General features: G+C 39.8%; 2 non-coding genes across 2 annotated transcripts; one reads left to right on the top strand and one right to left on the bottom strand.

The window, feature by feature from the left end:
* Nucleotides 1–586: 586 nt before the first annotated feature.
* Trnat-ugu lies at nucleotides 587–661 on the bottom strand. The gene has a single exon. It is a non-coding gene; the product is annotated as a tRNA-Thr (tRNA).
* A 498-nt stretch (nucleotides 662–1,159) lies between these two features.
* Trnat-ugu lies at nucleotides 1,160–1,234 on the top strand. Its single transcript has one exon. It is a non-coding gene; the product is annotated as a tRNA-Thr (tRNA).
* Nucleotides 1,235–11,258: the final 10,024 nt, after the last annotated feature.

Here is an 11,258-nt window from a genome sequence, read left to right as displayed (position 1 = left end):
CCGGTAGGACACGATCTCGAAAATCGCCAAATGTTCAGGCACTCTTGTTCCAGACGCGCTAGTATAATGCCACAGTCTGCAGAGCTTACTGTTATAATCTGGAGATGGGTAGTGATTTGAATCATTTCAGTATGCGGCGAAGTTTTATCTGTTCCTTTCAGCAGTATAATTCGATAACGTTTTGCAATTACGTTTTTTTTTGTTTCTTTCGCTTAATCTTTTTAAGCAGAGTGCTTTTAGTATGGAGGCGTCTGTCCACTATAAAATGCGCTCACGATGCGAATAGTCTTTCAGGAGTCGTTTGAGTCCAAATTCATTTGTTTGTTCACGAGGTTTACAGAGATCATTGTTAAGGAAATATTCGTAATTTTTAACACATGTACCAGGATTTAAGACTTTGATCTTTTATTTGCCACATGATACCATGGCTAGATTAAATTCTATATATGACGGTAGTATCTGTTCCCGAAAGAACAGTTACTGTGGATGACCATGCAGCTTTGCTAGAAATGAAATGATAATTAAATGGACACCCTAGCCGCAAACAGGCGTTGATGTACTTCATTGGGGACATGTTGAAAATGTGTGCCCCGACCGGGACTCGAACCCGGGATCTCCTGCTTACATGGCAGACGCTCTATCCATATGAGCCACCGTAGGCACAGAGGATAGTGCGTCTGCAGGGACTTATCCCTTGCACGCTCCCCGTGAGATATACATTCCCAACATGTCCACACCACTACATTCGTAGTGCGCCTAATAGATGTTTGCCCAACATACTCATTACTCGTGGCAGATTAATCTACCAAGTCCCGTACGAGTTCGGGCATACCTGTGCGTTCGCACAAGAAGGTCAATGGCCGGGAAGCCATATTTTAACTATATATGACGGTAGTATCTGTTCCCGAAAGAACAGTTACTGTGGATGACCATGCAGCTTTGCTAGAAATAAAATGATAATTAAATGGACACCCTAGCTGCAAACAGGCGTTGATGTACTTCATTGGGGACTTGGTAGATTAATCTGCCACGAGTAATGAGTACGTTGGGCAAACATCTATTAGGCGCACTACGAATGTAGTGGTGTGGACATGTTGGGAATGTATATCTCACGGGGAGCGTGCAAGGGATAAGTCCCTGCAGACGCACTATCCTCTGTGCCTACGGTGGCTCATATGGATAGAGCGTCTGCCATGTAAGCAGGAGATCCCGGGTTCAAGTCCCGGTCGGGGCACACATTTTCAACATGTCCCCAATGAAGTACATCAACGCCTGTTTGCAGCTAGGGTATCCATTTAATTATCATTTCAATTAGATTAAATTCATTATGAGTTGATTAAATATAAATATTAACGCCTTCAGCGAATCTAGTTTTGCTCATTCCACTCGCGTTGTTTCCTCAGTGTTGGTCGTAGTCTTGGTCGTCAATCCACAACACTCGCCCCTTTCTTATATCTACCACGTAAAGCAATAATCCTTCTTATAATACGCGAAATTACTTGTAGAATTATTATCCGTGTATGTAAAGATTTCTTTTTCTTTTTTCATTTATAGCTTTTATCACACTTTTGCTATCACGATATCGAGTCTACAAATTGCCTGCTTTCTCCCCGATTATTTACTCCAGAGGGTTCAACAGTAACGATATGTGAAACTTAATATCATCCGTAGCATCCTAACATGCTTGGCTGTGTGAATATGTGCAAGTAATTCAGATTAAGTTTGTCCTAACCGATCCATCTCACATTCGTATTGAACACGTGGCTAGCCATGTTTATGATAGTTCAGCTGTGTCAATCGTTTTGTTCTATTGTCTGTGTTAAGGCACCCTTTAGTTAAGTGAACACCCGCTCCATCGACGTCATTGGTGTATTAATGCTGCAGGAAGGGAATAAATGTACTTTACAGTAATGAGCTCTAAGCAAATACTTGCTTTATCATTTACCACTGAATTTGCTTCTTGGCATATCCGAATTATCCGTTGTGTTTATAATCTGTGTTAACGCTTTTATTGGGCCCACGTAATCTCTTAAAGTCAGACCATTAACACATGTCCATAACGTCCTGAACGTGACGTACGCATTAGAAACATCCTCTTTTTATCTCGCTTCCCTGACTAGTTCTTCTTATCATTACAAAGTGTTCTTAATAACGATACCCCTGTCCCTTAACAAAATGAAAGTAAGAACAAGGTTAAGAGTTTGATGTAAATGATAATAGGTGCAAGGAAGAATATAATGAATTAAAGAAAACTATTCGCATACGTCTTTGAGTAGACGTGAGAATACACAACGAAAATGTCGCAGGAGAACAACTGGAGATAGTAAAATTTTTGATCTAAACACAAACCTGTGTTGGGCAGACACCACATTCCATTAGTTAAAATGACAGGTTGCAAATTACCAACAAAAGAAAAAAAGCATTCCGAGATCCCTTTAAATGTCTGTGTAGGCTGTTGTTGTTGTGGTCTTCAGTCCTGAGACTGTTTTGATGCAGCTCTCCATGCTACTCTAACCTGTGCAAGTTTCTTCATCTACCAGTACCTACTGCAACCTACATCCTTCTGAATCTGCTAAGTGTATTCATCTCTTGGTCTCCCTCTACAATTTTAACCCTCCACGCTGCCCTCCAATACTAAATTGGTGATCCTTTGATGCCTCAGAACATGCCCTACCAACCTGTGTAGGCTATCTGAAAGGAAAGGTCACACAAATTTCCAGGTTTCAAAGAGGGGAAAAGATTGACAACTTTCTTTAATTTGTTTGTATATTAAAATTTCACACTTCAAAAACCAAGAACGTGATAGCCTATGACTACAGTATCAATATGACACCAAAAAAATCAGTCAACTCATACAAAACCAACGAGTAACCATTCGTAGTGATGGGAAAGGAATGATTACATTGGCTCAATGATGGATGAAGCAGGTAGCAGATTCCGGTTCGTTGTTGAGATAATGGTAAAAATGCAGTGAGTCTACAAATGAAATTGTTTACAAAACACTGGTGCGAACCATTCGTTAAGTACAGTCTAAGCGTGTATGTTCCATACCATATAGGACTAACAAGGAATACTGAACGTATAGAAAGAAGGGCAGCTCAAAAGGTCAGATATTTGTTTGATTACAGAAACGATAATCAATTTAAACTTTCAGACTTTTAGATAACTGTCGCTATCTCATAGAAGTGGGGAAGTTTCGAGGAATAGTATGGATGAGGAATCTTGGAATATACTACAACCCCCTACGAATCGATCCAATAGTGGTCAAGAAAACAAGTTTAATTACAATGGGCACACCGGCAGTTTAGTAGTCATTCTTCGGAGGCACCAATGGAACGGGCGGAAACCGTAAGTTGTGGTCTAATGCCGATCTGCTGGTACATCTAAAAGCACCTCGCGCTAGATTGGAAGAGCAGGTGACCTAGACCTTTCGTACACAACGGTAAGGGGAGACAGGCTACAGAGTGAATTACCCCCTCTGTTTATTGATTGGATAGCCACTGAATTGCTACTTATTTATTTAATGGGATAATAATAATTATTAAAAGGTAGGAATTTTATTTAAGCACCGTTTCTTACTCTTTCGATTGTTGCGAGTCAGCGATAGTGCAGTGCTGCTCGATTTGGAGAATACATATTTTATAAGAATTATTTGGTCCAGGAAACACTTTTGCGATCACGGTTGCGATTTAGACGGTCTTCGCGTAATTGTACTGCATATAATACTGTACCAATAAATTGAGAAGAAGAAACAAGAATACTGGAATAATTGTGTCGCATTCGCAGATGACTTGGCTACATTTTCTGAAAAAATTGCACCGACGTTTCTGAAACATAGATTGTTCAAATTGAAAAGATTAAAAAATGTTTATGTCCTGGGCAGATAATCGAAGAAAATGGTTTGGAATAAACGAAAAGCTATATAATATGGGAAGGGCATATGGTATAACCAAAGGCTTCTACAACAAAAATGTCACTCTAAAACGCAAAAATAAGGTTGGTTGATTTGGGGGAAGGGGACCGAACAGTGAGGTAATCGGTCCCACCGGTTTAGGGAAGGATGGGGGAGGAAATCGGCCGTGCCCTTTGAAAGGAACCATCTCAGTATTTGCCTGAAGCGATTTACGGAAATCACGGAAAACCTAAATCAGGATAACCGGACGTGGGTTTGAACCGTCGTCATACAGAATGCGAGTCCAGTGTGCTAACCACTGCGCCACCTCGCTCGGTGCAAAAATAAGGGATTACGGTATAGTAGTGAAGTCAGAACATCAATATCCTAGCGAATATGTAGCATTACATTAAAATTTAGTTAAATCAGAAATACTAGAAAAGTGAATCACTAGAAAAACATTAGGCTGATGAAAAGCTTTAGAAAGTTTGGAATTACGGAGTAATGATCAAATTTATTGAAAAATAGGAAATATATCAGAAGTAATGAGGAAAAGAAGACGTACTTCTGGGACATTCATACCGAATGCGAAACAGTAGATTAACAGAAAATATCTTCTAATATTTGTTGGCTAAGAAGTAAACAAACTAGAACCATGAAGTAAAAAAGGATTTAAAAACATGAAAAAACCAGAGGAAACGACTGGCACAGAGGAGTTTAAGGAAACAGTTTGAATGTGGAAGGACTCGAAGGTACAAGAGTAAAAAAACTGGTACGTAGTGGTCAGAAGACAGGATGAAAGAACATAGCGGACAGATGAAAGAGTTCTGCAAGAAAATAACAACGAATAAGAAACTGAAATTGGCAGGCAATCCTTAGTTGCCCCATCCGAGAAGAAGGAAAAACGATAGAGAAGAATTTAATAACATGTGCGTTTGCCGGTAGATATTATTGCTTTTCCTGTTTGATACATCTTCTTCGTCGTCTTTCCAACCACTTTTTTGTGTCAGTTACTCATTAAGAGCATTCGTCTCATGCCATTTCACCCACATTTGTGCATATGTATATGTATAATACAGGAACAGCAGTGAGAAATAAACTTGAAGAGACACCAAAGAGCCAAGCGCGTCGGGTGAAGAGCCTTAGTAACAGAATAACTGACCTTGTGCTACTGAAGACCAAGTGAAAATTCACCAGTTGCTCATAGGTAGAGAAGGAAATTGAAGAGCATCGATCAGGGAGCCGTTGTAGTATTCCCTTTGATTGAGTGAAAAGGTGTAAAATTTGGTACTCCTCTGAAAAGAATCGAATGTCTTACCCACATTATTGCCTCACGCCTTTAACGGCCGCCGCATTGAGTTGCTTAAATCTTCAGTTAGAAAAGGTCGACATGTATGGTTGTATGAGATAATGATGAATAACGTAAAGAGAGAATGAATAATTGCGATAAAACAAACATGTCTTCTCGCTAATGTTCACCCACAGACGCTCTGGACGAAGTAACGAACCTAAAACCAAAATGAAGAAATTTACCAAAACATGATTAGTTTATCATGAGAAATAATAGTAAGATTTTCTACAACATGATAGGTGGCGTGTAGGTTTAATGTTTCTCAGATTGTCTAGAATGAGGTTTTCAAGTTTCAGAAACTCTACACCGTACAATTTACAGGTATGGTATGTTACTGCACATTTCCTGAGCCGAAGACGCTTTCTTAGGAGTTAAATTTTCTATCTCTGTCGCCTCTTATTCCGGGCTCCAAATAAGTCTGAGAGCTGCCACGCACAGACGAGAGACGTGAATGCCCGTTAATTTGAGATGTGTAAGACTTATTTTGTGATTAAACGCCGAAGGTCACCGGCTTTGCTTAATCATGGCCTCTATTGCATCTCTTGAAAACTGGGCGCAAAAAGGTTACCCTCCACTCGTTGGTGTTTAGGAGGTGCAAGTCTCAATCAGATCAGGTCACGAATCACAATGCACTGGACCGAATGCCTGTAATTGGGAACGGACTTCCGAAGCCTTGAGAGATTTTCACTTCACTCACAGATTCCCACGTACCTTATACGTCCTTTACACTGATGCAGCACAATAACAAGAGTTGCATGAGTAAAATTAACATAATGAAATGTTAAATGGATGACGTTTTCAAATTATCGTCGCTGACATTCGTGATCCAATGACTGGGACACTGCACTTCTATTCGGAAAGAGACAGGTTTCCGTCATCCTGCTCCACGTTTCCCAAAATCACACATTGTGATCAGAATGGTTTCTAAGACAGTTATTTCAAAGGGTCATTAATTTCTGGTTTATCTAGATTTTTATACTAGCCAAGTCAGAAGTAAAATAATTTGTTAACTCAAATTTCTAAATATTTTTGCCACAAATTGTCATTGATGACTGTACTCATAAACGTAATGAGTATGTAGATAATACGATCTTTCCACAATCACTGACAGGCTTAGAGAAATATTGACGTGATTCTGGCAACGAGCGCGTGCGCGCGCGAGGACACACACACACACACACACACACACACACACACACATATATATATATATATATATATATATATATATATATATATATATATACTCGGTCTCCACCTGTGTATTCACACTCGTGAACTAAATGTATGCTCCAGTTCTTTACGCCACTGAAATAAGAGTGTATTTTCGCCTCTGTACTCTTCTTAAAGACTGGATCGATCTTTCTGATCCAATGACAACATAGAAAATCCGACGTAAAAATTGAAACAAAACAATGACACTGTTGGAGGCCGGACAACTCCGTGTAAGAACCGCAGTGATAGTAATCGCAAGCCTTACGCTATTTACGTTATCAAGTTGATACTAAAGTATTTCCCCGCCTGTGCGTCATGGTGGATAAATTTAACCCTTATACGAGGTTATTTTCAGTACAGAGAAATACCAGTCATGCAGATGTAGAGCAGCGTGAGTACATGGTGGTAGCAGATGTCCAACGTCACTGCAGTTTTCAGGTGAGAATCGCAATTCAGTGATGTGAATTTGCAGTTTATTGCCATCTTTCGTTATTTGAGTAACATCGAATCATTGGCCTAAGGGATATGGGAGCATCTTAATGCCAGATCGCATTGACAATAGGCTGTATGATTGAATACAGAACGAGTGGTGACGAGATGGTCTCAGGTCAACAGTGTGAGAAGATGAGCTACAACGCGAGAATACTGAAGCATTGTTCAATGAGCTCTCACGAATAAAAGGAGAGCTAAAATGTGGGTAGAGGTTACAGCCAGTGTGTCACCACGAAACGTCCGGAATAGATTTCTGGAATGTGGGTTGAGACCCCGAGTTGCCTTGTGTGGTTTATCGCTGATACCAGGCAACGGAGAACAGAGACTCGCATGGTGTAAAACCAGACCAGAATTCTGTGGTCATCAGCGATTTCTTGCTTCCCTTTATCGGGGTCAGGTTGACGCCATCGTGTCCGTATACTACCTAACAAGAGGTCACAGGAAGTAGCGATTCTCTTGACCCATACCTCTCCGGCTCCTAGAATCACGCCGGCCGCGGTGGCCGTGCGGTTCTAGGCGCTTCAGTCCGGAACCGCGTGACTACTACGGTCGCGGGTTCGAATCCTGCCTCGGGCATGGATGTGTGTGGTGTGCTTAGGTTAGTTAGGTTTAAGTAGTTCTAAGTTCTAGGGGACTGATGACCTAAAATGTTAAGTCCCATAGTGCTCAGAGCCATTTGAACCATTTTTGAACCTAGAATCGCAGTGTGGGGACCGATTAAATATGACAACAGTACATGTGATAGTTGATCAAGCGATGTACCTCTGTTGTTGTATCTTCATGATTGGAATACTAAACGGCATAAACCAGCATTATAACGCCAGTCCCCGTAGTTCACAAACCCCTTGAAGAATGTATGGATCTTTGATTGGTTTGTGAGTACTTTGATTTGTCACGCATAGATCGTGTCTGAGATGCAGAGGGTCCCTTACGTTACCTGTTTGCTGCAAAGTCAATGAATATTCTATGGATTGTGGCAGTATTTTTTCCGAATAGTAGCGTGGTTTAGAAACCAGCCCGCCCATTTGTCGCCAAGGTTGTTTCGAAAACGCTGCATAAGTGTCGCTGGGAAGCCGTTACACATCCTCCATATAATCCACATGTCTCCTCAGGCGATTTCCATATTTTTGGAGTCTTGGAGAAAAACATCCTTGGCTGTTGATTTGCTTCGGACAAAGATCTGCATGCCTGGGTGCGATCATGGTTTCGCAGGTAACCACAAACATTTTCCATGAAGGCATTGACCGTCTTGTCTCAAAATAGGATAAATGTATTAACAATTATGGCGATTATTTTTGAAATAATAAAAAGTTTACTTTCTTTTTTCCGTCGGTTTCGTTTTCGTTTGAATGTCCCTTATACTGTGTGTCTAGGCGCTGTCCTACATGTTTTACTCATTACACGTCACTCGTCAAGTTGTGCCATAAATTTCTTCCTTCTTCAGTTAGATTCAGTACGTTCTCATTAATTACTCGACCTACCCATGTAATTTTCAACGTTCTTCTATTTTCTTCTTGTCTGAGCTCTTTATAGTCCACGTTTCGTTTCCGCACATAGCTACACTCCAGACAAATGTTTTGATAAAAGACTTGCTAAAACTTAAATTAAATATTAACAAACTAAAATTTTTGAAAATATTACCAGCAATCTTATATTATATAATTAAATATATATAATTAAAAACAGTCTTGATCGCAACGCTGAACTGACTGCATCGTGGATCGGCGCAGCTTGCTCCATGGAAGTCCACTGCCATTCTGGAGTCTGAAGATGATCCTTAAGGATTGAAACCGGTCACTCCAATCAAATGAAAGTTGCGATCAAGACTGTTTTTAATTGTATACATGTAATTACATTAACAAATTCTTTCCAGAAATACTATTCGTGCTGTAGCCAGTCTGTATATTTATTCTCTTAACTTCCGTTACCATCAGTTATTTTCCGCCCAAACAGCAAAACTCATCTATTTTCCTAATGCAATTCTTTCAGCATCACCTAACATGGTTCTACTACATTCCATTACCTTTAGGCCACAAGTCTGTCTCACTCCCATTTCAACTACTACTTTCCTTTCTCGCTTTCAAGTCTTGTAAATGCAATCTGGTTTCTGAAGAAGTTGTAAGTAACCGTTCGTTCCGGCTATTTCATACCCACTCCCTTACTGTTTTAGAAGACTGTATCAAGTCAACATTGTCAAAATCTGAACCCCAGAATGCTATACATGTTAATTTGCCTTTTTCCAGCCCGTCTTCTATTATTTCTTTAGAAGTCTGTCGACGCCAAATGAACTGGGCCAGCACAGTTCAAGAATTCTTGTCCGATAAAGCGTCTGTGGGATAAACTCATAAATTTCGAAATTAATGTAAATGTAAAGAGGCAACTGCGGGAAGATACTTGGAAAGATTGGAAATTACAGGAAGATATTCAGTTAGATGTGATGGACAGAAACTCAACTGTACCCAAGTGCCTGGTTATGAACTGTAGAATGAAATTAAACAGTATATTATATCTGCCCATATTGAAGTTTAGTAAATCTTTACTACCCTTGTATCTGTGCTCGGAGCTCCAGAAGCACCTGTCATAGGCCTACATCTTTCCATTTTCTTCTTCTAATCTTGTCTTCATAACGGGTTAATTGGGTCATACGTCCTCGATAATCTGCTACACATGCTCTGATGTTTTTCAACCTACACTCGTCATTATTTCTACCTGTTTCTCTCTGCCTGTTACAGATTCTCAGTGTCCCGAAATAACTATCACACGTAACATATTTTAAGCAATCCTTGACTTTTTCACATATACTTCTGTTTAATCATCTTCAAATGCTGACTCGTGGAATGTTCAGATGTTCAGTGATTGATACTGATTGATTACTTCAGTACTTGGAAAAATGTTCCGTTAGCTACTGCGAATACATCGTTATATATATTTATCGTTATATATATTTATCTTGTTTTTTTCCGTCTGTTCATATATCTTTGATGTTGTAGCGCATTTTTTGTTTGTCCTGTAATAGAGAGATAAAAGTTGTTTTCTAGATGTAATATGTAACTGGAGATTATTTATTTTTTGTAAGTAGATAAGTATGTTTAGAGTTTATTGACTGTGGAAAGCTTTAATTTTTTTTTTTGTTTATCGTTTACTGTAATAAGTTTGGTAGAAAATAGTTGTGTAAAGATATATGTAATTTACTTTGATATTGTATAAACTGAGAGTGAGCAATATCGATAGTCGATCCAACAAAGCGGGGGTGTGTTGTTGGATAGCTAGAGAGACGGACACAAGTTTTATTGTGGGAGTCGTGACTTTTACGAGCTGGTGATGACTGAGTTTAGTGGCAAGTGAAGTAGGTTTTTAATGACAGTTTTATACCAGGACGTGATATGATAATAGTGAGTGTAGAAACTGGGCAAAGTAAATACTGAGACCGTGCCGTGAGACGAAGTAACTGTGACAATGCAACCGAGAATGGACGGTATTGTAACTCAGTGTCGGTGAATTGAACTGCGCTTCTATTTTGACTGTGTTTTCGTACACTCAAGTACTGTGAAATTACGTATTTATTCGCGTTTCGATGAAGTACCGGACGCCTATAATCAGTAACAGTCGTTCTCAACTTATGCGAACTGTCTATTGTGTGTGAGTACATTCCGGCCCAGGACGGTTTTTCGCGATCGCGGCACTCATAATACGAATTGACTTTCTACAGAATTTGTGGTCGGCAAGTTTTATAAACTGTGTGTGGCATAAGTAAACTTAAATTGTGTGCGCCAGAAACATTAAAACTGTGCACATACGGACATCTGTAACAACAATTACATCGACCAGCCTATGGCCTGCAAAATACCACTGTAATCAGATTTGCAGCTTAATGAATACCAGCACCCACCCGATTACGAGGAAAAATCATCAGCTGCAATCACACGTCCGTGGGAGCAGATCTCAGCGTTTCACCAGGACCAGCCAGCTGCCGTCGATATCGCGACCATCGTCACAACACACAAGATAAGATTTAAAAGCAGCGCTCTCCTCTCAAAGACTCAAAATTATTGCAAACAATTTTAATTTGTAATTTCTTTCCCTTTGGCTGACATTCACATAACGTTTGTCTTCTTTAGAGTAAAAGTGTTCTCCTGGAAGTGGTGTGTTCTATGTAGACATTGTTGACTTTCATTAGCTGTAGCCATTTCCCTTTTAATTATCTCCATTTTTTTTTTACATTTTAAATCGGCTGCCGCTGCATGTATGTTTTTCATAACTTTTGGAGGGCATGTGTCTAAATTCGTGTGCCGTAACATTTACCAGAAG

This window comes from Schistocerca piceifrons, chromosome 3, assembly GCF_021461385.2.
Source record: "Schistocerca piceifrons isolate TAMUIC-IGC-003096 chromosome 3, iqSchPice1.1, whole genome shotgun sequence".
In the NCBI taxonomy this organism is placed as follows: domain Eukaryota; kingdom Metazoa; phylum Arthropoda; class Insecta; order Orthoptera; family Acrididae; genus Schistocerca; species Schistocerca piceifrons.
The sequence above is the reverse complement of the archived record's forward strand: the minus strand, read 5'-3'. Positions and strand labels throughout refer to the sequence as shown.